We start from the raw sequence: 26343 nt of genomic DNA, 5'->3' as shown, positions 1-26343 counted from the left end.
CAAGGAAGATTCTCCTTCTTCAGGTGATCCTACTCTACTGCCACTAGGAGGAGTTACAAGGACCTTTAACCCTTCTAAATGACCCGGAATGTCTTCAGGAGATTCACCCCGCGATTTACGGAGTTTTCTTAACAAATCTATTCCGGTAACAATCTCAGGAGACTTGCCCCGAAGTCTACGGGACTGTCTCGGTAATTCCGCCACAATTAAAGATTTTAACTACAACACACGAAAACAAAGTAAAAAATTTCAAATCAAACCACCTAAAGTCTTCTAAAGAAGCAAACAAATTTGAAGCACACGCCTAAATAATCTAGAGCGTCAAACCACACACAAACAGTAGTCTTCCGGACCAAAAGCGCTAGTTGGTGATTAGGCCCAACCTCGCAGGATTCAGTACAGAAATGGTGGGTGGAACAGTTACCCCGGCAACCTGCTTAATGAATAGACTGGACCAAGTTCCTCCACTTTAACCGTCTCGAAGTGAAGCGAACCCCCCAGAAAATCCAAGTGAGTATAACCGACGTCTGCTCCAGGTACAGTGGGACCTTCCCTCCACCGTCACCTTGGGTAGAATCCTAGATATTATGGCCACTAAGGTTACCAATCACAACAATTACACCTGGGGGAACAGTCTAAACTCCGACAGCACGCAAGGGCAGAGTAGCAAGCTCCAATCCCCTTACCGGCTCCTTGACAACAATCCAAGGTTTACCGATAAGTGACCCCTGGCTCCTCGACAATGGTTAATCCGAGGTTTACCGTTTGTAATACGTACTGCCTGGCGTCGTTCCCAACGAGGGAGGAATGATCCCCTCACTGGTTCGGACACGAGCTCGTGCTTCTCCTTTAAGAGGAGCTTTCCCAGAATGTAACTGAAACAATTGGATTTGTTCTACTCAAGATAGACTATCTGTTTGGTTTTGTAGTCTTGGAGAGTTAAGTACTCACCTACTCCAAGACCCTAGCCTAAGCTATGTTGGTGCTTCAGAGCCCTAGAAAAATAAAGATTACTAGATTGATTTTAATTTAAGCGTTACTTTTAAGGTTGTTTCTTAAGTCAAAAGGTGATGGAAGTGAAACCAGTGGTGTGTTGACTCGACTCGAAACCACTACAAAATGCACCTAGAATGATTTATCCACTACTTTACTTTTTCGATGAATTGCTTAACTAAAAAGTTGAGAGAATGCAATCTTTATAAAAGCAACTTCTTAATTGAAGACAATCAAAGAAACAATTCGTTTGTCTTTTCCAAGCATAAAAACATAACCTCTCTTTACATGCACGAAAAAAAACTCTTTTCTTCTTTCGAAAACAAAAAGCTACTTGAAACAAGACTTTTTAAGAAGATGTTTTTGTATTTTTCTTTTAATAAAGCAAATAAATCTAATATAACCAAAAATCAATCTTAACAACTCTTAAAATCTATGAAAATGCACTCATAAGCAAACTAAAGGCAAATTTATTCTAAGCAATCTTAACGAGGCCAAAACTAACAATGATTATTTCTAAGGTGTTTTACTTGATCACAATCAAATCAAGGACTAGCTTATTGCAGAATCAAAAACTAGCCAAAACAAAACTCTAATCTTTTTGTTCTTTTTGTAAAATGGAAATCAATACTTTATAAACAAGCAATTCGAAATTTGACCCAAAACAACTCAAATGGCAAGTTGCTCACAAAAGGAGACTTTACGACAGGCCCGACTTCTAAGAAGGTTGACTAACCAGAGAGATCTAAGGCTGGACAACTTTCTACTATCAAAGTCACTACAAAGCCTTTCCAAAAATCAAACCCTAGGTCTAAACTTCGTTGAAAACCACTAAAACACTCAAAGCTCACAAAACTAGTTCAGGTGAAAATTCTTGACAGGGTACTAAAGGATCTGGGCAGAAAACACTAAGGAAAAACAAAATCTAAAAGCAATTTAAAGCAAAAATGGAATTTTCTTAAGTTTTACAGGAAGACGCAGGCAACCCGTTGTCACAGGTGCGGCCCCGCTCTGTGCAGACGGCAACAGCGCGTCCAAAGACGCACTGTGCAGTACTAAGAGGGTGCGTCCTTCTGGAAAAATGAAGAAAAACCAAATCTAACTAAATCTAAAGCTAAGCCACCCAAATACTAATTCTCACAGTCAAAAACCAGAAAATAAAAATGATTTTCTCAAAGCAAAGTTCATATAAAGGAAAAGACTCTCTCATTAATGGATTCCCCAGCGGAGTCGCCAATTTGTCACACGGAATCTGTCAAGGGTGCGGACACGACTGACCTTCCTAGAAGTCTAAGACATTCTAATGACAAACAAGACAAAATGGAGTGATCTTTCTCTAAATACACCTTTTACAACATGAAAACTACAAGTGTTTAGGCTTACCTTATTCCAAAACGCTGTTGTTGAAGTCCGTTCTTGACGATCCGGATGAGCTCCTCCTTCAAGTCAATTCCTGCAACCACAAACAATCAAACAATTACCAAGCACTTGCATTTCATATAATAAAACATATATTCAACATGCAGACCAAGGAACACATGAAATAACTCATTAACACAAGCTATTGAGAAAAATAAACCAGTTTGTATTAATAACGAAACAAAGAAACTCTTACAACCTGGCCTTGGTGTTGTGCAAGTTCCTCCCAGGGTCCATCAAGGGTTTTCCTCTACTTTGACAAAGCTCACCCTCTCCCAAGTAGAATCAAGTGAAGACAATCTCTCCTCACAAAGGCTCTAATGGAAGACCTAAATCCTGTAGCATTTACCCAAAGAAAATGTATAGCTCCAACCTCCCTCTCCTTCTGGCTCAATGCCTTTATTTATAGTGCTGTAAAGAGGTTATTCAGGTCCACTATCAATGGGATCATCCCCCTCTATGGGTGGGATAGCTCCCTTATTGATGGGATAAGTTCCCCCTTAATAGAGATACATGAACCAACTGGAGGCGCATCCATTTCATCAAACCGACCTCTAGAATGTTCTAGAAGTAACCACAAGTAACTTTTTCAAGATAAAACTCGCGCATTTTGCCTTTTACAGAGGGACGCACCTGTCCCTTAACATACAGAGCGTCCATGGACGCAGATTTTGTGAACATGGTCAGCGTCCCCGCAGGTAAGGCTAGAGAGAACCTGCGACCCCAGAGATAAACATAGTTTTTACAAGACTTTCTCTCTTCTTTGAGTTTGAGATGGATAACAGAGGCATGAGACTTGCCTAAGAGGGTAGCATGACTGTTGATTTGAGCCATACTAACTGTAAGTAGTCAAGGTGACATTTTTTAGTGTAACAGGAAGTTCTCCAAACATGTCCAATGCAGTGGAAGTCATTATTGTTTGCTATACGAGGCATTGATCCTGTTGATTCTAGTTTGATTACCTTTGATCTCAAAAACCATGTTCCTCGTCTTCCTCGTCAAATTGTCTTTTTGATTCAAGTTATTATAAAAGGAAAGATGATCCATCAGACTTTCATTGATGAAGGTGCTTCCTCCTACATCATGTCTGTTTCATGTTGGAAATCCATTGGCTTTCCACCTCTTAACTAGTCCCTGAACACCTTAGAGGCCTTTGATGGCAGAGGGTCCCATCCTTATTCTATTCTCACAAGTTTTCCTATCACTTTGGAAGGGAAGACTATCGAGATAGAAGTGGAAGTTGTAGATGCATATTTGAATTACAACCTTCTAATTGGGTGAAGTTGGAACCATGCCATGTTTTGTGTGGTTTCCTCTTTGTTCTGGGTGCTCCGTTTTCCTCATGAAGGAAAAATTGTCACCATCGACCAATTGTCCTTTTTCTCTTCTGGTGCCTCGAACGACAATGTCCCATATGTGGGTAATACAAAAATTTCGTACGAGAGCATGGGGGCAGGTCTTTTCAAATATTCTCCTTTAATGGGAGCTTTTTCTCTCCCACCTCCGCATGTCACCTTGATCAATATGATATTTGTTTCTACAGATCCATGGATTATTCCTTCCTCGGATCAGATTGATTCGTTTGGTGATGCCATGTCGCTAAGCCCTTTGGAACAAGCTCATCATGAAATTGTCTCAGCTTCTACCACTGCTTCAGAAAGTCATGTTGTTCTTAGTATGAACCTAGATACCTATGCGCAATCTCCTTGGATTTTTTCTCGGGATTCACCAGATCCTTTGAACGGGATATTCCCCACCAATGAGAGTATTATTGAGGTTATGTCTCTTGACGAAACTCCTTGGAACGATATTCATCATCCTTCCTCGTTTCTTCCAAGCCTAAGTGAGATTCCTTCGTATCTTGAAGCTTTCATTTCTAATAACTCGACGCATCCATTTCAAACACCTGTTTTGGTGCACGAAGTCTTGTCTAAAGGTAATCGAAAATATTACTACAACCATGCCACTCGACAATTCCATTAAACCTAGAATTGTTGAGAAAATTCACATTGGGGTTTCCTATTCTCCTAATGAGATTAGGGTTTACACTGATCTTTTCAAAGAATTCTGCGATGTCTTCACTTGATCATATGAGGAAATTCCTGGTATTGATCCAGCTATTGTGGTGCATGAAATACCCATGTATCCTGATGCGAAGCCCGTTCGCCAACGGCTCCATCCTGTGCATCCTAGGAAGGTTGTTGCTATTAAGGAAGAAGTTGAAAAACTTCTAAAAGCTAGTTTTATCTACCCTATCCCATTAAAAGATTGGGTTTCTAACATTGTACCTGTTACTAAAAAGCAGGGCACGATCTAAGTTTGTGTTGATTACCGCGACATCAATCGTGCATTCCCAAAAGATAACTATCCCACTCTGTTTATTGATCAAATCATTGATGAGTGTGCTAGGAGTGAGATTTTCTCTTTTATGGATGGTTTTTCTGGTTACAACTAGATCAACATATTACCTGTTGATCAACACAAGATTACCTTCATCTGTCCATGGGGATCTTTTTCCTATAAAAAGCTCCCTTTCGGCTTGAAAAACACTGGTGCTACCTTTTAAAGAGTAATGTCATATGCTTTTCATGATATTATACACATTATTCAACCTTATCTAGACGACTTGCCAGCTCATTCTACTAAGCATCGTGACCATCCAGACCACATTCGAGCCATCTTTTTACATTATTGACACTATAATATTTGTCTTAATCCGTATAAGTGTGTCTTCTGTGTAGAATCGGGTCAACTTTTAGGTTTTTTTGTGTCCCAAGAAGGTATCTGCATAGATCCTTTGAAAGTTGAGGATATTGTAAATTTACCCCCTCCTACATCACTGCATCAATTGCAAAGTTTGCAAGGAAAGGATAATTTTCTTCGTCTCTTTGTTCTTAACTATGCTGAACTTGCTAAGTTATTTACTCACTTGCTCAAAAAGGGGATCCCATTCATTTGGGATGACATTTCCCAATAACCCTTTGATGCCCTAACGAACACGCTCATCAATGCTCATTTATTACATTCCCCTGACTATCACCCCGATTATTTCCTCTACTTGGCAACAGGCGACAGTATCATTGCTATGGTATTGGTCCAGGATGATGACAACAGTAATGAACATGTGTTTTATTATTTAATTCGAAATCTCATTGACACTAAAACTCGATATTCTCATGTCGAGAAACTTGCCTTGGCAATAATACATGTTGTTCAACGATTTCATCATTACATTCTTCTACGGAAGAACATGGTGATTTCCGATTGCAACCCCATGATTTTGACTCATCAATTGCTTGGGGGAAAATACTCTAAATGGATTGTTATCCTGCAAGAGTTTTATTTGGAGTTTACTGCTACCAAATCAAAGAAGTCACTCATTTTTTCCGAATTGATTTGCGCCCTTCCTTCCACAAACACTTCCACCGATTTTACTGAGTAGATTCCTGATGAAACTTTGTTTCTCATTAGCACTCTTGACCCGTGGTATGGAGATATCATTGTTTATCTTCAGACCCAAACCTTCTGATCCAATTTGTCTCGATCTGACCAACGTCGCATTCGACATCAGTCTCAACCTTATCAGATTATTGGTGATACATTATACCGAGTCGGTGTTGATTATGTTCTTCACAGATGTCTAACACTTGAAGAGGTTGAATGAGTATTGAATGACTGCCACTCTAGGGTATGTGGTGGTCAAATTTCATGCTATGCCACTGCTCAGAAGATCCTTCACCCTGGTTATTTATGGCCTTCCATTTTCAAGGATTGTATTCTGGCCATTCAGAAGGTCTATGAATGTCATATTTATAACTACAAACAGCGAACCCCGCCAGCACCCTCACACCCAGTCGTTACCGTTGCCCCATTTTCTAAATGGGGCATACATTTCATGACATGTAACCCTCGCTCGGTCGAGGGGCATGGCTATATCATCGTCGTCATCGACTACTTCACTAAATGGGCCAAGGCAATGCTTACATATAATGTTGATAGTATCACTGCTTCTTAGTTCCTCTTTAACCATGTCATAGCCTGTTTTGGTGTCCCTCAAGCCATTGTCACTGATCACGGATCACATTTTCATCAGTACATGATGGCAGAGCTGACTGCTCAGTTGGGTCTTCGCCATGATAGCTCAACTCCTTACTATCCATAGGCCAATGGCCAAGTTGAAGCAATTAACAAAGTTTTGATTACTATGCTTCAATGAACCATTGGGAAGCATAAAAAGGATTGGCATCTCATGCTATTCTCGACTCTTTGGGCTTACCAGACTTTGGCTAAGACAACCACTGGTTTCACTCCATTCTAGTTGGTTTATGGTTTAGAGGTGACACTCTCAATTGAGTGTGAAATCCCTTCGTTGAAATTAGCTATTGAACTACTTCCTAATACCTTGCCTAAAGAGGAGCGTTACTTTATCTCGAGAGGCTTGATGAGACCTATCATATTGCTACAATGGTGATCGAAGCCCAGAAGAAGTGAGTTAAATCCTTGTTGTAGCAGCTACAACCACCCTCCAAAATTTTTCCTTAGCTTCATTTTGGAGCCTCCCTTCCAACCTTCACAACAGCTTGCCTTGCTTCATCAAGTTCACAAGCCTTAGTGTTTTTCTTGCACAAAGGCAGCCTGTCGATCACATCTTGACCCATCCCCCTCATATTTTGTTCACACGAACTTGGTCCAGCTGCAAGCTGAGCAACTTCCCCAAGAAAATTGCTCAGTTCTAGAGGGAAACCAGCCTTCCCTCCAGAAATTGCGCAATCCTGACTAGAAGCTGTTGCACTAAAAAATTTCATCTTGACATTCTGTAATCTGTGTGAGTCCATTACCACTCATACTTTCCTCCTTTGCAAGTCTTAAGCCTCAGTTCCTCATATCAAGCCTTGAAAATAAGAGAAAGCCCTCAAAAGTCTCTAAAACTCTGGTTCCGCACTTTCTCTTTGCATTACCTACAGTCTCACACCCAATGGTCATGTCCCCTGGCGCACCTGACCGCTCTGTCTCTATGTTATGTGTGCGAACCTCTGTAAAAGTTAAAATGGTGTGAGTATATTCTAAAAAACTCACTTTCATTCATTTCTAGAAGCTTCTGGAAGGAATCTTGAGGTAGCAAGTTCGCTTTCTTAAGGTTCATGCATCCCATACCTTAAGGAGCTAATGCCTTGATGTGAGGAGCTTATCCCTTTGAAGGAGGACTCTATCCCTTCATAGGTGGACCTTTAACCTCCTCCTTTGCACTATAAAATGAAGCATTGGGCTAGTTACTTGGGAGGTTGAAAGCTGAATATTTTTGAGGTGAAATGATACTGGAACTTAGTCTTCTTAGTTGATTTTTTATGAGAAGAGATTACATACCTCTATGATCTCATTTGGAAGAGTGCAAGGCTTGTCAAAGTAAAGGAAATTCCTATTTCGAACCCTAGGAAGAGCTTTTTCAACATCAAGGCTGAAAAGGTCGTAAGGTTCTTCTACTTCAAAGTTAATACAAATAAGTTTGTTTTTCACAATAAGCTGTTGATTCATGGTTTATTTTATGGATTCCTTGATCACCATAATAAACATGATTTATGATATTTGCTATGCAAGTTCTATTTAATGTTTTCTTGTTTGTGATTGCAGGTTCTCAAAGGTAGTTCTTTCGAACGATTGGAGGATGGCTACTACGAACAAGCGTTGGATTTAAGGTAGGGTCTTAACACCTCTATAGTATTTATTTATGAATTGCATATGTCTAGAGAAAGATAGATTTTCTTGTCTGCTTGTTGCTAGACTATCTTCTGATACTAGGGAGATCAGCCTTGTCCGCAAGATCGATTTATCTGACCAACAGTAGCCTGTTGGGCTCCAATATTGCACAATTCTGCCACTCAACACTCCCCACAGGAATTGTGCAATTTTCCCCAGAAGGGCTGCTCAGCCCATAATTTGCACAAATCTATGCAGCAGTCAACTACTTTACCCAAAAATTGCACAAATATTCTGGGCAGTCAACCCAGCTCCTAGCTAGAAATGTTCATTTCCTTCAAGCAGTCGAGCAGTCTCTTGCATGTACAGCTGATTTGACTGGTTCCCTCTCGGACAGAGAAAAACTAACTTGCATGCATGGGTTGCTTCTCCCAAGGCAACATGCAAAGGGATCCCTTGTTTCAAGGATCTATGTTTAGCAGTTGGAGGTTACATGCAAGGATCATTTCAAAAAACTCCCACCAAGTGTCACTTTCCCTAGATTTGTGGCATGTGCGTCACAACTTCGATGTTATCAAAACTCATCAACCAAATGCTGCAGAGCTCATTCCTCACATCAACCTTGCAACTCTGACATCCCACATCACACCTAGGAGCAGTCGGCACATTCAGCTCAGTTGTTTTGGGTTAAGCCCGCTTTCCATGCCTTGTGTTGTATTTCTATTTCTTTTTGTGTTTTCTCTTGTAAGAGTATTGTTTTGCATGGTTTCTTTGAATGGTTGCTGTTGTTTACATGTATATTAGCTTGTCCTAGCATCATTTCAATTTTCGTCAACATCTCACTGTTGTCGCATGCATGAAACTGTTTTTCACGAACGGTCGCCGATTCAGTGACTTGCCTCACCCACATGCATGTTGTTCCATTTTATGAATCTGTCATTCACCATTTGCATGCATGATCATTCAATTATGCTTACACTCAGTATCAGCATGCATTCGCACTCACATTCACTTTCAGTTTCCCATCGGCGAGTCTGGCCAACCTCGGCCTAGACTCTGCCTCACCAAGACAGCATTGCGCAATCCTGAGAGGGAAGGCTCTGCCTTCCTCCCCAAAAATGTACATTTCTGCCCAGAAGCTATTCCCTAGGCCTACTTTGTGCAATGTAGTCACTGAGCCTGCAACCATTTCCAGATGAGATTGCGTATTACACAATCCCAGCAGTCAGAAACCAGACTGGATTGTGCATTGTGCAGTTCCAGCAGTCAGTCAGTCTCCGAGCAGCCCAAATTGTGCCTTGTGCAGTCTTGGCAGTCAGTCTCCCGACCTCCCAACCAAAATTGTGCAACCTTCATGATCAGTCACATAGGTATGTTTCAAGTTAGTTCTCAAGTTCATTTTGGTTTTCTACTGATAGATTGTTTGCCATGAGTGTTGTCGTGTCTCTAGGTATTGCAGTTGTTTATCTGTCTCTTAGTAGTGCAGGTACAATGGTTTCCAAGAGGGCAGAGTAAAAGACACCATTTAGAGCACACCTAGAGATGTAGTCGATCAAGTGTCTATGAGCTTACCTACTCACGAATACATCAAGTTGTTCGTAGACAAGGACATCAAGATATGACAACAACAGCATTACAACGAGCAGCATCATGAACAACAACTGAAAGCAGCATACCAAATGTAACAAACGCAGCGAATGCAAGAGGCAGGTTGTTGACAACATAGAGGTGGGACAAAGTTGCAAGATCAAGTAGATCCACTGATGATGACAACAACTTTGGAGACTCATGCTATGAGGTGATCGCGTGACATGAAGGTCGCGCGAAGACATAGAATGGAACAAAGAGGGAGTTGCATGTGCTGAAGCAGCAACTCAAGGAAGAACACGAAGCTGCACAGATAGACGAATCAGTTGTAGTAGGATCAGGAATGATAGTGGACGCAACGTGCACTCACGGATGAAACTGAACTTGTATAAGTTAAAGATCCATCCTAGAGGCTAACATGGAGCAGACATGGTGAGCAGTGTTGTTGATCGCATGCAAGGGATTCAATAGAATGCATGTCATTGTGCGCACAAATGCAATCCAACCCATTCAACACACTCACCAAGGCGAAGACAAGAAGCAAGTCCAACTGGAGATGAACATGTACTTCAGCAAGTTGATGTGTATGACCACCAGCACACACTTGAAGAACAGCATGGACACTATGCATCAGTGTGTTGCTAGTTCAGCCACTCCCAAGAAGACCATGTGCATGTTAGTAGACGAGTTGGATGAAGTAGCTGAACCAATACACCAGTTGCAATGGAGGCGAGAGTTTTCTTCAGCAAGATGTCACCATGAGGTGCATGTACACCATCACGGACGACCAAGCTTGGCATCAACTCACCACCTTCACCATCACAAGCATGTCAAAGAGTTGGTCTCATCACAGTGGACCAAGTGTCAGTGATGTCTTGCATGGCTTGCTCAAGCCATGTTGTCTCACATGGGTACATGTGCATTGTTATGTTGAGTCATTTCAAGTGTAATTCAAGTGTCAATAGTTGGATGTAACAGTCATAGAGTAGGTGAAGAGTCATGAGGGTAGTTGAACTGTCACAAAGGGGAATGTCAAGGGTCACCCCATCCTTTGTTATAAAAAGTCCTCCATAACTCATTGTAAGGGCTTTTTGGTCAACCCAACTTCTGATAAGACTATCTTGGAAAGAGCTTGGATAGTATTGTAACGTGTCTTGGCTTCTCCACTGCACGGAGCTAGTTCATCTCTTTGGAGGAGTAGGCGGATGTGGTTGTAACATTCCATTGTTGGGGCTAGGGGATTTACATGGATGTATTGTATGATTGGAACTTACACTTTTTTATATAATAAGAGCCAACACGTTTTCACACATGTATTGTATTTGTTGTAAGACTGATCTTTAACACTTGTAATGCATGTCGCTTTAACTTGTGTTCTACATTTGAACTGATTCATTTGTTGTAATGCATAATATATTAATGGAAATGTGTTGTATATGTTGCTAATGTTGTCCCCTTCGTGTCGACTGCTCTGTCGGACATCAGAGATACCTTTCACATGAACCTTGTTGTAACAACTATTTCACTCGTTCAGATTGATCTGTGAGTGTTATACGTGTTATCTTACCTTGTATGTTGTGACTACCACATCTAAGTGGACTGCTCCACCAAAAGCTGTGTATGTCCTGTGTGTTGTGTGTTCCTAGCTGAGTTGGGACTAATCCCTTTCAACCTAGAACTCATCTTCACCCTCATCTCAACCCACCTGTGTTAGAACCTCTCATACAAATTCCTTGACTCACGGCAGCAGTCACACCATTGCTACTAACAGAGTTATCTTACTTGCCTCTGTGCGACATCGCAGTCAAGGAATTACCATACGACCCACTACTAGGACTCCTACACCAAACGGTCTGAGGTCTGATTGGGACTTCTTACCAGGGAGATCCCCTTACATGTTGGCGGGTCCAGCACGACCAACAAGCCCATTTTGATCAAACTATTTCTCCACGCATTTTTATTGAAGGTGACTTGGTCCTCCTGTATGATCAAGCCAACAATAAGTTGGGAGATGGGAAATTCGAACCTATGTGGCATGGGCCATATATTGTAAAACATGTCTTGCAAAAAGGTGCCTATGAGCTAGTTGACTACGAAGGAAATGCATTGTCACAACCCTGCAATGGGTTGTATATGAAAAAGTATTATGCGTGAGTAATTACTTTTGTACATTAGTGTGTAGTTTTCATTGGTGTGATTGTTTTCTTTGTAGACATGTTTTTCTGTTTACCTTGTGTTCCACTTGGTTTTCAGATGTCATCAAACCATTATGTTGGTTTTGCTAATGGTGGTTGTCGTACCACATGGAACTTGTCTTCTGCAACTTGGGCACTCTTTGCCCCTGATGGCAAGTTGATCGATTTACAAGGTATTTTCCTGGGACGGACAACTAATAATATTTCCGAATACATTGTAGTCATTGAACTATTATCTGAAGCAGTTTCTCTTGGCATTAGGAATTTAGTTGTTAAATTAGATTCACAAATCGTTGTGTTACAATTGAATAATCATTACTCAGTAAGAAATCCACAAATTCTACATATGTATCTACGTGTTAGATTACTGGAAAGAAATTTTGATTTTATCACATATCAACACATTCCACGTAACTTGAATACATTAACAGATGCATTAACAAATTATGTTCTTGATAGACATTTGTGTAATTTATAAAACTAATCATATCATCATGGTACATGGACACATAAGTAGAAAATAAAACATGCATATATATATATATATATATATATATATATATATATATATATATATATTGCATCTGTTAGATTTTTTTCATCAAAATCTCAAAAAATAAAGTGTTCCGAGACACATGGCTTTCAAAGCCTACAATAGTGAAAAAACAACTAGAAAGGCTATTCGCCCACATGATGCTCGTGATAACATGAGACCACTCTAATCACTCGGCCTAATAACTGACGCAATCTCACAAACACTCCTACTGTATGCCTCTGGTATCACAATGGCACGCCATCTATAGTCGCATATTCTAGAATCCCTCAGGTGATCACTTCTAGATTGCATTCCATCTCCACCATGGGATCTGCTCCTTCCTCATATGGAAATTCTTCTATCTGATGTGCTACTAACCATGTTATTGGCAACATTCCAAGAGACCTTTCTGGTCGAAAATATTCACATTTACCACAAGTTAAATCTCAGATACACTTTAATAAAAAAAACTCATAAAACTTGAAAAATTCGAAAAAGAATTTTTACCTGTATCAATCCATTGTTCACCTGATGGTAGAGGTAGATCTGGATCCCATATGAAATATGTGTCTGCATAAGCATAGTCATCCACAACGATCAGTTAGCAATCCAACCAACTATAAAACTGTGGGGGTAAATGCATCTGCTGGCCCCCTCCTCCATGAGGCATGAGTTCACTCCATCTAACCAACCTCGAATCATGTGGAGTAGGATCTGGTACCTCTGTCCATTGATACCAAAATAGGGCACTCGCTCCAAAACAAAAGTGACCAAGATCGAACCGAAGATGAACTACTTTAGGTTTCCCCACTTACCTTTGGTCAGTTGCCTCTTCATATTGGCCAATAACCCATCACACTAGTTGAATACTGTTAGAGTAAAGAAGTCTACCACATACTGGAATTGATATTTTGAAAAATCGTGTAAGGCCTGTCACACGGCTATACGATCCATGGTGTGTAGAATCGTCCTCAGGGGAAGATTTTTGGCCGTCAGTATCTTCACCTTTCCGCTCATTGTTGTCTCTGCACCCGAGAAATGTCTCCTAATTAAGGCATTGGTGCTCTCACCTCCAAGACGATATCCAAAGAGTTGAACCCTTTCCCCTCTTCTGGATAATACAGTAATGAAATAAATGTCTTCTACTTCCAGCTCCAGTTCTTGGTCTCCAATAATGAAGATTTCTCGATCAACATCCCATAAACTGATTAGATATTGTAGCAGCTCATTTTGGGTTCTGAGTCCTATGGTTCAGAAGAATTTCAGTAGCCCACAGTTCCTCAAAGCATTCACGCATTCTGAATCTTGGGCAGCCAGGTGATATTCTTCCTCATGGCCTCTCTCCTTCCATTTGGTGACCATGTTGTCAAAATCTCCTACAAAAAAACCATTAAACATTACGTAGATTATTTTCAATGGGAAAAAACTCAAAAATTTCTCTCTAAGAGGAAGTTTTTCTTCAAATTTTCTGCGTCGCAGCCATCGCATCTATTTTTCTTAAACCCGCAATGCCAACATGAGAGATTTTCGGGCTCAAGGGCGACCATCGCAATTCTGATGAGAAAACCCACGATGATCGCACCCACTATAAAAAAATTGAAATCCTCCCTTATGGAAAACAAAAACCCAATGAAAAAGAATGAAAAAACAATGAAATTCAAGAGAAAAGGTAGAGCTCTTACCTGCATCTGTTGGTTCGTGAAATGATGCCCTAGATCTCCCACACTCCTCGCCTAAAAAATCGAAGAAAATGGGGTAAAATGCACTCTCCAAGTTACTCCAAGTAAAATGTTAAGGTCCTTTTTTGTGGATTCAGGGATCATTTTTTACTGATTCAATGAGTTTTTGTTTTATCTCTTTTTCAGACTCGTTAAAAATAAACGAAAAAGGAAGCCCCCTGGAGTCATCTTTAAGCTCTTTTCTAACTCTCAAAATATGAAAAGATCGTTGAGTAATTGTCTTTTCGAACTCATTAAATTAAATGAATTGGCATCGTCTCAGTTTGCATTTACCCCTTTTTCAGGCTGAGATTGACTATTTACAAAAAAGCTACACCTTGGTCGACATGGTCAAGAGGTTCTCTCAAATATTGTTTTCTACCTTTGAGGGACAAATTACAAAAAGGGACATGATGGAGTTTTCTTTTTCATCTCTTTTTCAAACTCTCTAAATATGAAAAATATATCGAGTTATCCTTCTGTCAGACTTGCTTAAAATATTTACAACGAAAGACTTGTCACCATGACGAGACTGAGTTTATCCTTCCTAGGACTTGTAAAACTTACTAGGATGGATGCATTCGAAGAATGAACTTATATGACAAGCATATTCTATCCCCTTCAAGCTTGTGGTTAAAAATAATTGGGGTACTCACTAGAAATAGTGGGAAAAAATGAAAGTAAGACATCTCTTGTATAGGCAGCATGTCGCTCTTGAACATGACACTCATCTACTTCTCGTGTTGGGTTTGGGATATCCTCACTTAGTCACTTGTCCTTTTGGGTTTGGGTGATCCATTTTGCCTCTCATCTGACTATTCCATTTCGTCATCGTTGATGAGCCCCAAATTTGGTAACATTTTGGGCTCATTTGGCCTAACTACCTTTGCTCAATCCTTCATTTTTCATAACTTATGCATCATTTTTTAGTATGTTTATGTCATTTGTACGAATAAGGGCAGTCACTATTCCTAGGTGGCTAACACGTGCTCATTTCAGGTTTTTTGACACATGATTGGAACAAAACCGAGCAGATAAGGACCAGGAGACAACCAAGATGGGGTTGAGGATTCGTAGGAGGGTTGTCCAGCATTAAATGGCCTTCCTCGGGATCTTCACCCCCAACTCCGAGCTCCAACAGCCACCACAACCGGATTTAGAAGGCAGCCAAACGGATTTTGAGGAAGCAGCAGTTCACTCCTAGTTTGGTCAGCCAAGTCCCACTGATTTAGGAGGCCAGCTTGGGGCCTCGTGATGTATAAATGATAAGGCTTTAGCCTTCGAAAAGGACTTTTGAAACATTGTTGCACATTCTGCACTACGAGCTGCTAGCTTGGTTTTGCTCTTTTGTAGCCATTATTGGCATGCTCTTTGACTTATGATTATTATTTTTTAATGGAAAGCAGTCAGATTTGATCTCAGTTCTGAGTTTTTAAAGGAGCCATAGCTCTCGAGGTTGGGCCCAACCTGAGAGCCTAAGGCCTCCTTCTTTTGTATTGTTATCTTTTCTTTCAGCATTATGGTTTTCTTTAAATGCATTTGAAACGCAGTTTGTTGAGTTAGATTTCTTGGTGTGGTTAAGTAGGTCATTGTTAGAAGATAGAGTTGCTTCAGCTGTTTAGAATAGAGTGAAGAGATTGGAGTTGATAAAAGTTCCAGAAAAGGGTTGCCTGCACACTCATTTTCACCTCTTTCTAGGGGCTGGAATTGCAGACAGTGCTACAAACCAAAAACATTGGTTTACGTACTCATGCAATCTTTGGTGCAATATTTTCGTTTGTAGAAGTTGTCCATGCGTTCAGGCCTCTTGGAATGTTTCTTTGCTCCAGTGCCATACATGGTTTTCCTTAGAAATAATGTTGTTGTTCATTGGTTCCATTAAATAGTTAGGAATGTTTTGATTATGTGCAAGACGTGGATGATTTGATTCAGTTTACACTGTGCAGTGCTACTCCCTCACCCTCTCATCCTTCTAAGCCTTGCCCAGGCCCACTGCTCATCTCCCAATTAGACCCCTTGTCTCTCAACTACTCTACTGCCCACGTTATCCTACCTTTTCGGCCTTCCATTCCCTCTACCCTCCTTCAGACAAACTAGCTTAGCACACCTCCTCATCATCTCATCTCTCTGTCACTAAGTCATTACAAACCCCTCTCCTACCTCCCTATCCACCCATGCAGCCTCTTCCACTCACCCATCATCCAAAATCCGATTGTAGAACATCCTATAGGAATTACTGAACATCCTGTAGAAATTTTGAAACATCCTGTAGAACCCCTGCAGACTTCTTGTAGAAGCTCATAAACTCGGTCTTTTGGCAGCCAAACTTTGTGAAACTCTCTGGAAGGGTGTTAGGGACCCCTTAGACCCTCTCTGAACTTTCCCAACCTCTTTCAAGCCTTTCTCCTCCTTGATCCACCTTTGCACAGTAAAAAAACTAGTTAAAAGCACATGCATGATAATTCTAATAATTGAAACAAAAATACAAAAGATGTTTTCTTCAGATAGAGGTAGTCTAGACACATGCATTTTACCTTCATAGAAGTGATGGCATCTCTTTCAGTAGTTTGCATTTCAATCTCTGCATCAGTAAGACTAGCTGGTAGAATTAGGGTTTGCTAGGGTTTGCGTTTCTTGTTGGCTTTCAGTTCCTTTCTGCAAATAGATTAGCTTCCTTTGAGTTAGCTTTCGTCCATCAGTTAAAAAGCTTCTTCTAAGAGCTCATAGAAGTTGGCTTGAGCCCCTAGCGGACTTGTGCTAGCTGACCAAGTGACAGCTGCGGCAAGAGCTAGTACTTGTGCATACAGCACCGTCGCTTCCAAGTTTGTTACGAACTACCGGGTTGATAAAATTAAAGAAGGAAGCTCCAGGAGTTGTAGCATTATTGCTACAATACGTGAGCCCACCAATCGTGACCTATGGCCTTATGTTGAGTCAAATGCTGCCACACTCTAGAGTCGTGTCACCGATGTTTAAGAGAAGTCCTATTTGTAATTCATTGCTTATACATTTTTTGACCCTTTGCTATAGTCTTGGATCCTATTCATTCATTCCACTTTATTCCTTGTTTCGTGTCGATGATGGGGGAATCATTATGGCCCTCCTTCAACGGTTCACATCGTGTCGACTTCATCTCATTATCCAAGAAGATGACTTAGAGACTCCCTTTCAATACTTTAGAACTTGCATGCATTAATGGCAAGTTCTTCCCACCCGATGACAGATTTTCATAATTAGCCTTCGATTGGGTGATTCCACGAGTGTACAAATTCAACTTCATTTTCACATTCACGAGTTGTACTATCGTTACTTACTTAGAACCATTGTCATCACTGGTAGTTTCTCTCATGCCTATTAACGGTCCACATCATTGGCCAGTAATCAAGTGGTTTTCTAGTATGTTCGACTTTGACACATTCATTCGCATGTTAGAATTCATACTTTGTTCGAGTTGGGATGGAGCGCAAGGCCCTTAGTTTTATCTGATATGACTCAGGCTGCATGGAGTTATGTATTGTTCATGATTGTACACATATTTCTTATATGTGGATGGATGTGACCATACCATGGAACTTTACATTTATGATGATCTTTCTATATCGAGTGGTTGTGTCCATATATTGGATTCATGTTTTGATATCAGATATGTATATGTATATGCGCCCTTGATTTGCAAGTCTCTTGATAGTGTTTGTTATCGTCCTTGCAAAAGCTCGTAAAGCATATCATCCATCACTCCCTGTTCTGCCTTCATGCTTTAGGGGGCATCTATTACACAATATTTTTTCACACCTCCCGCACTTCCCTATGACATACCCCGAAGTGCCTGAAACCTGGAAATCATGCAGTGTACTCATCCTCATATGTAGCTCAGATCCTCCCTAAAACACTAATGGAAAACTTCCTTGAGCTTCCCCTGAAGAAAAGAGATCTAAAACCCTAATTTGAGGATCATCGCTCCCCTAACATTGGAAACTCGTGTTGGTTGCTAGATGCACTATACTAGCCTCACGATGCCAATGCATTTTTGTCTTGGATACTCATAATGATCCCTAAAAGGCAATTTTTTCCAAAGAGGACAAGATGCTTCATGATCTAGAGGCTTCCAGAACGATGAGTTGGAGGTTGTTCTGTGTGGATGAGGTCGAGCTCTCTCAACTTGGCCCTTTGGTATTATCCCCATGAGCTACCTCCTTGAGATGAGGGCCTTCTCCTATCTTTAGAGAGATCCAAACTCCCTTTCCCTACCTATATATTCATCTTTTCACATTCCCAAATGGTTGGTCTTTGGCTATTTGCACACTTATGCTGAGATAGTGTCTGCATGCTACTCATTTGCATTAGCGAAGGAGTGCTTGGAGATCTTGAGCTTGGACCTAGACATTCGCTCAAGGAGAGCTTATTTACATCAAGGCTTGGTTGTATGCTTCCTCCTTTATTCTATAAATATATACAATTGTTGGTTCACTTTCCATAAATGTGTGTTAATGCATCATTTATCTTAAGGCTTCTTGATATCTTAAGTGGATTAATTTCAATTATGTTATTTGTATTCATATGCTTTGTTGTGTCTTTGATCTCTTTTGTAGGCATTCAAATGTTGTGAGAAGTAGGATTTAGCCTGAGGTGCAAGTGAATCAATATCTTCAACAAAAGAGGATGTTGTAGCATCAGAACGAGATAGGCCTTATTCCTCTTCTCTCATTTTGATTGTAATTTAGGAAAGTGTCTTGTAGGTTATCACGTAGGTTGCTAGTCCCACTCATTGGGCTAGAGGGATCGTCTCTGTCCATATAGAGGATTTTCCTGGAAAAAACTCCTCTTAATCTTTGATTAATAGAAGTGAACACTTTCTCCCATTGATTTGTCTTATTGGAATAATGAATGGTTTATAATTGCTTATAATGTTTATTAAGGCAAATTCAATTCCTAATTTCCTTGATCATTAGGTTAAGTTGTTTGGATTATTATATTGCATGTGCTTTCGATCCTTTTATGGTCGATGTTTGCAGGCCTTATCAAGCATTGAAGAGCTGCATTAAATCATAACAAGTGATCTTCATCGTGCATTTCATGAAATAGGTAAGAGGCTCATCCATTAGCTTTAACTCTTATAATTCAAACAAGTTCAACTTAGGGAAAGGGTCAGTTCAATTGTCTTGCTTGTTTCTAGTTTCCGTCAAGGATCTAGGAATATTGCTCTTGTTTGCAAGACAGATTTGTCCGGTGTAACACTATTGTGGGACATACTTTGTCGTGTGAAAAGATAGAACTCGGCCCCCTCCTCTTGGTGATTATATTCAGATCTTTGGTGGCTATTTAGAGACTTTGGAGTAGACCCTTGACTTAGACTCTTGGCATAATAAGGAGAAGAACACAGTTTTTTGAATGATCATTCTTGAAGATATTTGAAGTTTTATTGAAGCAGTTCTGGTAGCACTTTGAAGTAGCCCTATTGGAGAAAATCTTGAAGAAATTTAGAGAAGCCTTGTGCAACGTTCTCTGAGACTACTAGATCAGTTTTTGAATACATTCTAGAGAAGACGTTGGAGACTTTTTAGAGCATATTTTGGAGACCCTTTGGAGTAGCCCTTGAAGCCTTGTGAAGTAAAATATGAGGATTACTTTCAGGAAGATTGTTGGCTTGTTTAAGAAACTATTTGAAGTAGCTGAGGCTCAAGTTAAGGTTTTCCTAATTACTGAATGTCACATGGTTAAAGTGTGACGAGCCTATGTTTTCTCATAATAAGTTTGAGACTGGTAGAAGCTGGACATAGAGGAGACCAGTGGAACATTGGTTTGTGCCTAAGGAAGTAGGTCAACTACAAGAGTTGCAGTGACAGCAAAATTGTAAATGAATGCAAGCATTGAGTGACATAGTTGTAGTGGAAGTGTCTTGTTGGTAATTGATTGAAAAATATTGAGCATTGTTGTAAATGGGCCATTATCTTTGTTATGGGAGTCTAATATTATTGTTCTATATTTTATTGTTAATGGTGGCAAGGTGGTGCTAGGGAAGGAAGTTGTAGTGCCTTGCAATAGTCATTAGTAAATTTCTCAGGGTTAGAGCCCTTCTAGTTGTATTTGGTAAACCAGAAGTTGTAGCTTGCCTTGTAATATAAATAAATTGTTATATATATATATATATATATATATATATATATATATATATATATATCTTTTGTACTATTCTTGTGATGTGTTTCTAATCTGTGTTTTGATATTCAATTGTTAGAAAAGGTGAAATATTGATTCACCACCCCCCTCCCATAATTTCCAATAGGTATGAGCTGCAAACCCGAAGTGCAAGTCTAAAAGTGTAGGTCAGCAGTAATTTTTTGTCACACAATGTCTTGGAGCAGCAAGATATAAAAAATGAGAACCTTGTTCCATGGAATGTGAAATTTGGAAGAAGATGGAAATTCAAAGAGTTTTTTTGCTTTTACATGAGCTGAGAAGGGTCCAATATGATGACAGCCAATGATGGTGAGATAGAAGAAATCGAAGTTGTTGCATGAACCAAGAGAAGTTGTGAAGTATCTTGAAGAAGTAGCTGGTGCCTACAAATAACTCAGTTGGTGTTCAACAAAGGGGATTGGAGTCTCTTGTAGGTTGGTGCCTACGAAGTTGCTAAGTTGGAGCTCAGCTAGGAGACCGAAATCCCCTATAGGTTGGTGCCTACAAAAGTTGTAAGTTGGTGATTATTGAGGATTGGTGTCCTCATCTTCTTGACAAGTTGAAGCCTGTAATTTTTGTGAGCCGGTGCTTACAGAGGATTAGTGTCCTCACATATGGTTTTAATTAATTGAACATTGTTTACAAGTATTTCTTCTTCAAGTTTTGAATTGTGCTTTGATCTTTGTGTTCATACATTGTGAATAATTGATTGTGTGGTGTGAATCAAAGATTAACTAAGTGAACAATTGTTAAAAGTAACAAAATATTGATTCGTCCCCCTCTCAATATTTTTAACAATCATTAACTCATTTTATCTTATAAAAGTCAATTACTTTAATAATTAAAGTAATTGTTAAGATTAAGGGTCAATTAGGAAACTTCCATGAACCTAGACACTTAGGCTTGTGCAGAAGTATCTGCCCAAGCCACAGACATCAACATGGTTAACTCAAAAACATGGTTGAAAAAGAAAACCTAGAAGAAAAGAGAAATAATGAAATTGTTAATGAACCCAACCCTCAATGTAAGTAAAGAAGGTTTAGATTTAGTGAGAGAGGAGGATCTATGGCCTAATATGTTAGGAACACCTCAGTTCCCCCAAAAAAGGGTGACTTTATTTCATCTAGAGGAGGTAACAAAAAGAATGAAACTAGGGATGGAGGAGACACAATGATAAAAAATAACCAAATAAATCCATGCTCCAAAAGGGGCATACCATTTCCCCAATTCCAAAGAGGAAAATATCCCCAAATACTAATAAAGGAGAGTAAGTTGTGAAGGATTAACTCCTACTTGTGATGTATGAAGAATTCCTTGTACTATGTTAATGAAGTAATATGCACCATGTACTACAAGGAATATGAATTTCATACTATGTACTATGAATAAAAGATGAGGACAATGAAAGAAATTAGGATGAGGATCTCATAGAATCAACTTGAGTGATTCATGGAGATATTTGTGCAGATGTGAAAAGGAGGATTTTGGGCTTTCAACATTTCTCATCAAGAACTGGATTGTTTCAATCATGCATGCAAGCTTATTTTCCCAACCTCCATAATCGATATTGATTTTCTTCAAGTATTTTATCAATCCTTGAGCTTTGTTTCAATTCACAAGTCAATATCTCTCCTCTTTGTGGTTCCTTGTCCAATGGGAAATCTATATGGTTTAATTGGTTTTGGCCTCAACCCTTTAGCTTTCCAGGGTCTCTCACTCCTCATATTTCTCTGAATTCTAGTGGGTCTCTTAGGCCCTCGTCTCTGTATCCCACTAGTAATCCAAAAATTTCTACTGGAGCTCTATCTCTGTGCATATTGATCGTGTTCCTCTCCTCCTTAAAGAAATAAATATTTTGAGTGTTCAACCCCTTTCTTAAAATACAATTGACCCCAAATTAAAGGCTTCCTATTTGTTGGAATACAAATATTCCCCTCCATGTTCCCTTTCTCGAGTGGCAATGAAGACCCACAAAGAGTCCCACTCAGGTTCTCGGGGTGACCCCAATTATCAGCATTGTTCCCACCAAGATGAATCCTTGAGCTTGGAGATCGTGGAAACTAAAGTGTAATTGCAAGAACAGATAAACATCATTATCAAATTAATGGAGGAAATCCAGGAGCTTAAATTCAACATGGCTTTCTAGGAAGATGAAGTTGATGTGCTTTTCTAGCAGATAGATGGCCTTCAGGCCCATACCACTACCGGGACAAGTATCGATGCTAAATCTAGTGCCTCTAGGAGGCATGAAGGAAATTACCTTCCAGACCTCAACAAGCCCTTAGTTGAGGATCCTATTTGGTTGCTTGCACTAGATGAATTGATTTTAGTGTAGATGTTAATTTCTAATCATATTTGATTGCTTGCATTAGATGCACTGATGTCGCTGTAGATGTTTATTTATAATCCCATTTTATTGCTTGCATTAGATGCATTGATTTTAGTGTATATGTTGATTTCTAATCCTATTTGATTATTTGCAATAGATACATTGATTTCAATGTAGATGTTGATTTTTTATTTAATGTAACTAGATGTATGAAGTGCATTAATTTCAAAGTAATTACATTGAGAGGGCACATTTTTTTTTTTTTTTTGTAATCTTGGAAGGACCTTTTCCATTATTTTTCTTCAAACGCAGGTTACATATAAGTATCATATCATTAGGTAGCCTCAATCTGCCCGATGAGAAACCAGATCTGTTCACCACCTAACTGCATTCTATGCCAACCAAAACTGAAAGAGTTTGATATTTTCAAACAAATATATATAAGTATGAATGTCATGATTCCTACTATAATCTAAATATCTAAAGTATGAAACTATAAACTATAAAAATTGCATGAGAAAAAATTTAAATCAAAATTAAAACCTCTAAACCATTGTTCTTCTGAAGAATCCACTGGGGTTGGATCCTTGACACTGGAACCTGGAAGTTTAAACTAGGGGATGCAAGGAATGTGTCTCTCAATAAGGTTGAGTCTACCATTCTGTTGTTGCAGTTGAAAGTAGATCTCTTGCAAATATTTTTTAATTTACGCGTGACCATATTCAGTCTGAATACCTTCACCTGGAGTGACAACTAAGGATTTGGCTATTAGATTCTTCATTATCCAATAGATATAAACGTTTTGTTTATATTGGGTGGATCTATTGCGTGAATGGCTCAGGTCTAGAGCCAGATCATGCCAATATCCCAAATATACATCTGATTTTGCCACCTATTGGTTCATTTTTTCCTCCCATCCTGAGATTAGCTGATAGACCTGCGTAGTAGTGCATATTTCAATAACCTGGGTTGCATCATAAATAAGGCTAGAGGTGGTGCAATGACCACAATTTCTTGAGGGTCGATACTGGGTCTAACTGGCCTTGTGGGGCTGCTCATTTGTCCTACCACGGCCACGACCTCCTCTATTCAATGATCCAAAGGTGGAAAAAGGCGAGCCATGGCTATAACAATCACATAAATAGACAATTTACTATCGTGGAAGTTAAACCCACAAATAGGCGTAACAAACGCCGACACACAAGTTGTGCCCAATTTAACTATCCACAACATCCACACTACACTACATGTATAAATGTTAAGGAAAACAAATAGAGAGCTATGAGATAAAGTATCACCATCCCACTTGATGACATGATTATAACAAGGAAGGTAGTGATTAGAGTAGACATAAATCATCCCACTCACCTCAGGGTCACAATAACCAAAATAATTAGACACAGAGAGGAGGCATGTGTTCGAATTCCATAACATATACAACAAAACCCTCAAACTAATAACATGAGCACGACTCCAGACATGCCTATAAAGAAGTTTGTTGTGATTCCATACCAATGTCTTTGTATACATTCCCATATGCAGAAGTAGGATTCCAAAATAAATAGAAACAACACACGAGTCCACAGACAATTCACCATATAGAACTAGGATTTCCTTCCTCCTTTCATGGGTGGAAGCCTCCTTGAGGTTGTAATTCATGAACATACTTTGCCAATGAAGACACACATAAAAAGACCAGACATGAGCACTAAAAAGATAGGAAATTTCTGTAAGAACATATCCGTGAGAGAAGACCGCCGAGGGAGCCGATACCTCTATTTGTTAGTGGCTAGTTGTGGAAACCTCCACTACCTGCCTTCTTCTACCCCATTCGCTAATATCCAAAGTCTCTCTGCCTTTCAGAGAGCTAGAATGTTATGACTGAACCATATCATTTAAGTTTTCTAGAAACCTCATAACCTCACCACATTTCCCCTCATATTTACTTCGCCTCATGTGCACTGTCAGCCCTACCTCCCTGTCACGCATGTAAGACTCGTACGGGGACGTCATTCTTCAAATTCACACTCTTTCATCTGTCGGCAAATCAATGTTCCCTCCAATTGGATTGCACCCCGATTGAAGGAAGAGTCTACATTGATTTTAGAATAAGCACAAAAATATTATTCACAACATGCATTGATTTATGTGTTACAATAATTCAACCATAAATAAAATACTTGATTTTTCATCTTAAATAAAATGTTCACTTACCTAGAATGTTTGTTTCTTGAAACTGTAAACTATTTGTAATTAACTACATTCTTGTTATTCCCATTTTTCGATCATTCCACATTGTTAGTCACTTTGCATTCAAATGAGATAATATAAAACTACCATTGAAACTTACAAGGGGTTTAACTATCCATAAGTCACAATGATTGACATTGCAAAAAGTTACTATTAATATTGGAGAGCAAGAGAGACAAAGTATGGCATTCACTATAACAACTTGAGTTAAATATTTGAATTGTATACAATCTTAACCACCCTTTTCATATGATCGATATGAAAAATGGAAAAACTAAGTGTGACTATAAGAACAATAGAAGAAAATAGTATGACAATGATCACAATGAAGACTATTTGTAATTAACTACATTCTTTTTATTCACATTTTGTATCATTCACCATTATTACATTGTCACTTTCCGTTCAAAATTTATATTTCATCATTCAAGTTACTAATAGTCTCTATCATCTCAAAAAATTGAGTAAATTTAAAATTATAGCATATTTAAAATGATCAAAATAATTAGATGTTCAACAAATTTTGTGTGACCATGTATGAATGAAACTATCCTAGATCCATCTTAACTTCGGATTTATTATGTTCAACAAATTTTGTGTGACCATGTATGAATGAAATTGTCCTAGATCCATCTTAACTTCGGATCTATTAAGCACCAAAAGGGATCAAATATCTCAAGGTCCAAACCTTTCCTCAAGTATTGCACACAAAAAATAAGCTTGCACCTCGAGAGATTTTTCTTATTATGAAGATATTTGTGCGCTTTTATTTTACCAAGTCAAAATGTTTATGTTGACATTACAACACTGCTACCATGCTAGGTTGGAGAGTGCCTCTCAGCACACCAAAAAAATATCATATGAGCAAGTGTCATATGAAATGAGTTATGGTTTTATGGGCATGGGGTGATAAGAGGTGATATTGGCCCATAATGTTGTAACAAAGCCACTTTATAGGTTAAGAATCTTTGTGGTAAAGTGAGGGTGAATCTCCATCGTTAAGAATCTCGTTACATGCTTTTTAAATGTATATTTTTTTACTCATACTAATTTTTTTTTAATTACTAATATAATTTAAAATAAACTTATACTTGGTGATCAAGGTAATGTGAAATCTATGAAAACTAAGAGATCCAAGGTTCAAATTACGAAAAGAGGTTAGTTTGCCAATAATTGCATGTTAGATCGGCAGCTAGATTTCTCTGAAATATATATATATATATATAATATTTTTTTTATCTTGACAATGTAAGATGTATCATAAAATAAACCTTTTAATGTTTATCCATATATAAACTAACTATTTAATTTATAAGACCCCCGATCGGGGTGACGGAGACGGTAATGTGCCATAATGGCGACGTCAGAGGCATGATGGAACAAGGACAGGCCAGTGTAGCTCACATGAGAGCTAACAGGTATGCGGAGAGGCAATGTTGTTTGGTA

Source organism: Pinus tabuliformis, chromosome 8 (assembly GCF_031772625.1).
Source record: "Pinus tabuliformis cultivar Carrire ecotype Pingquan chromosome 8, CPIR1, whole genome shotgun sequence".
Taxonomy (NCBI): domain Eukaryota; kingdom Viridiplantae; phylum Streptophyta; class Pinopsida; order Pinales; family Pinaceae; genus Pinus; species Pinus tabuliformis.
Note: the sequence above shows the minus strand (reverse complement) of the source record.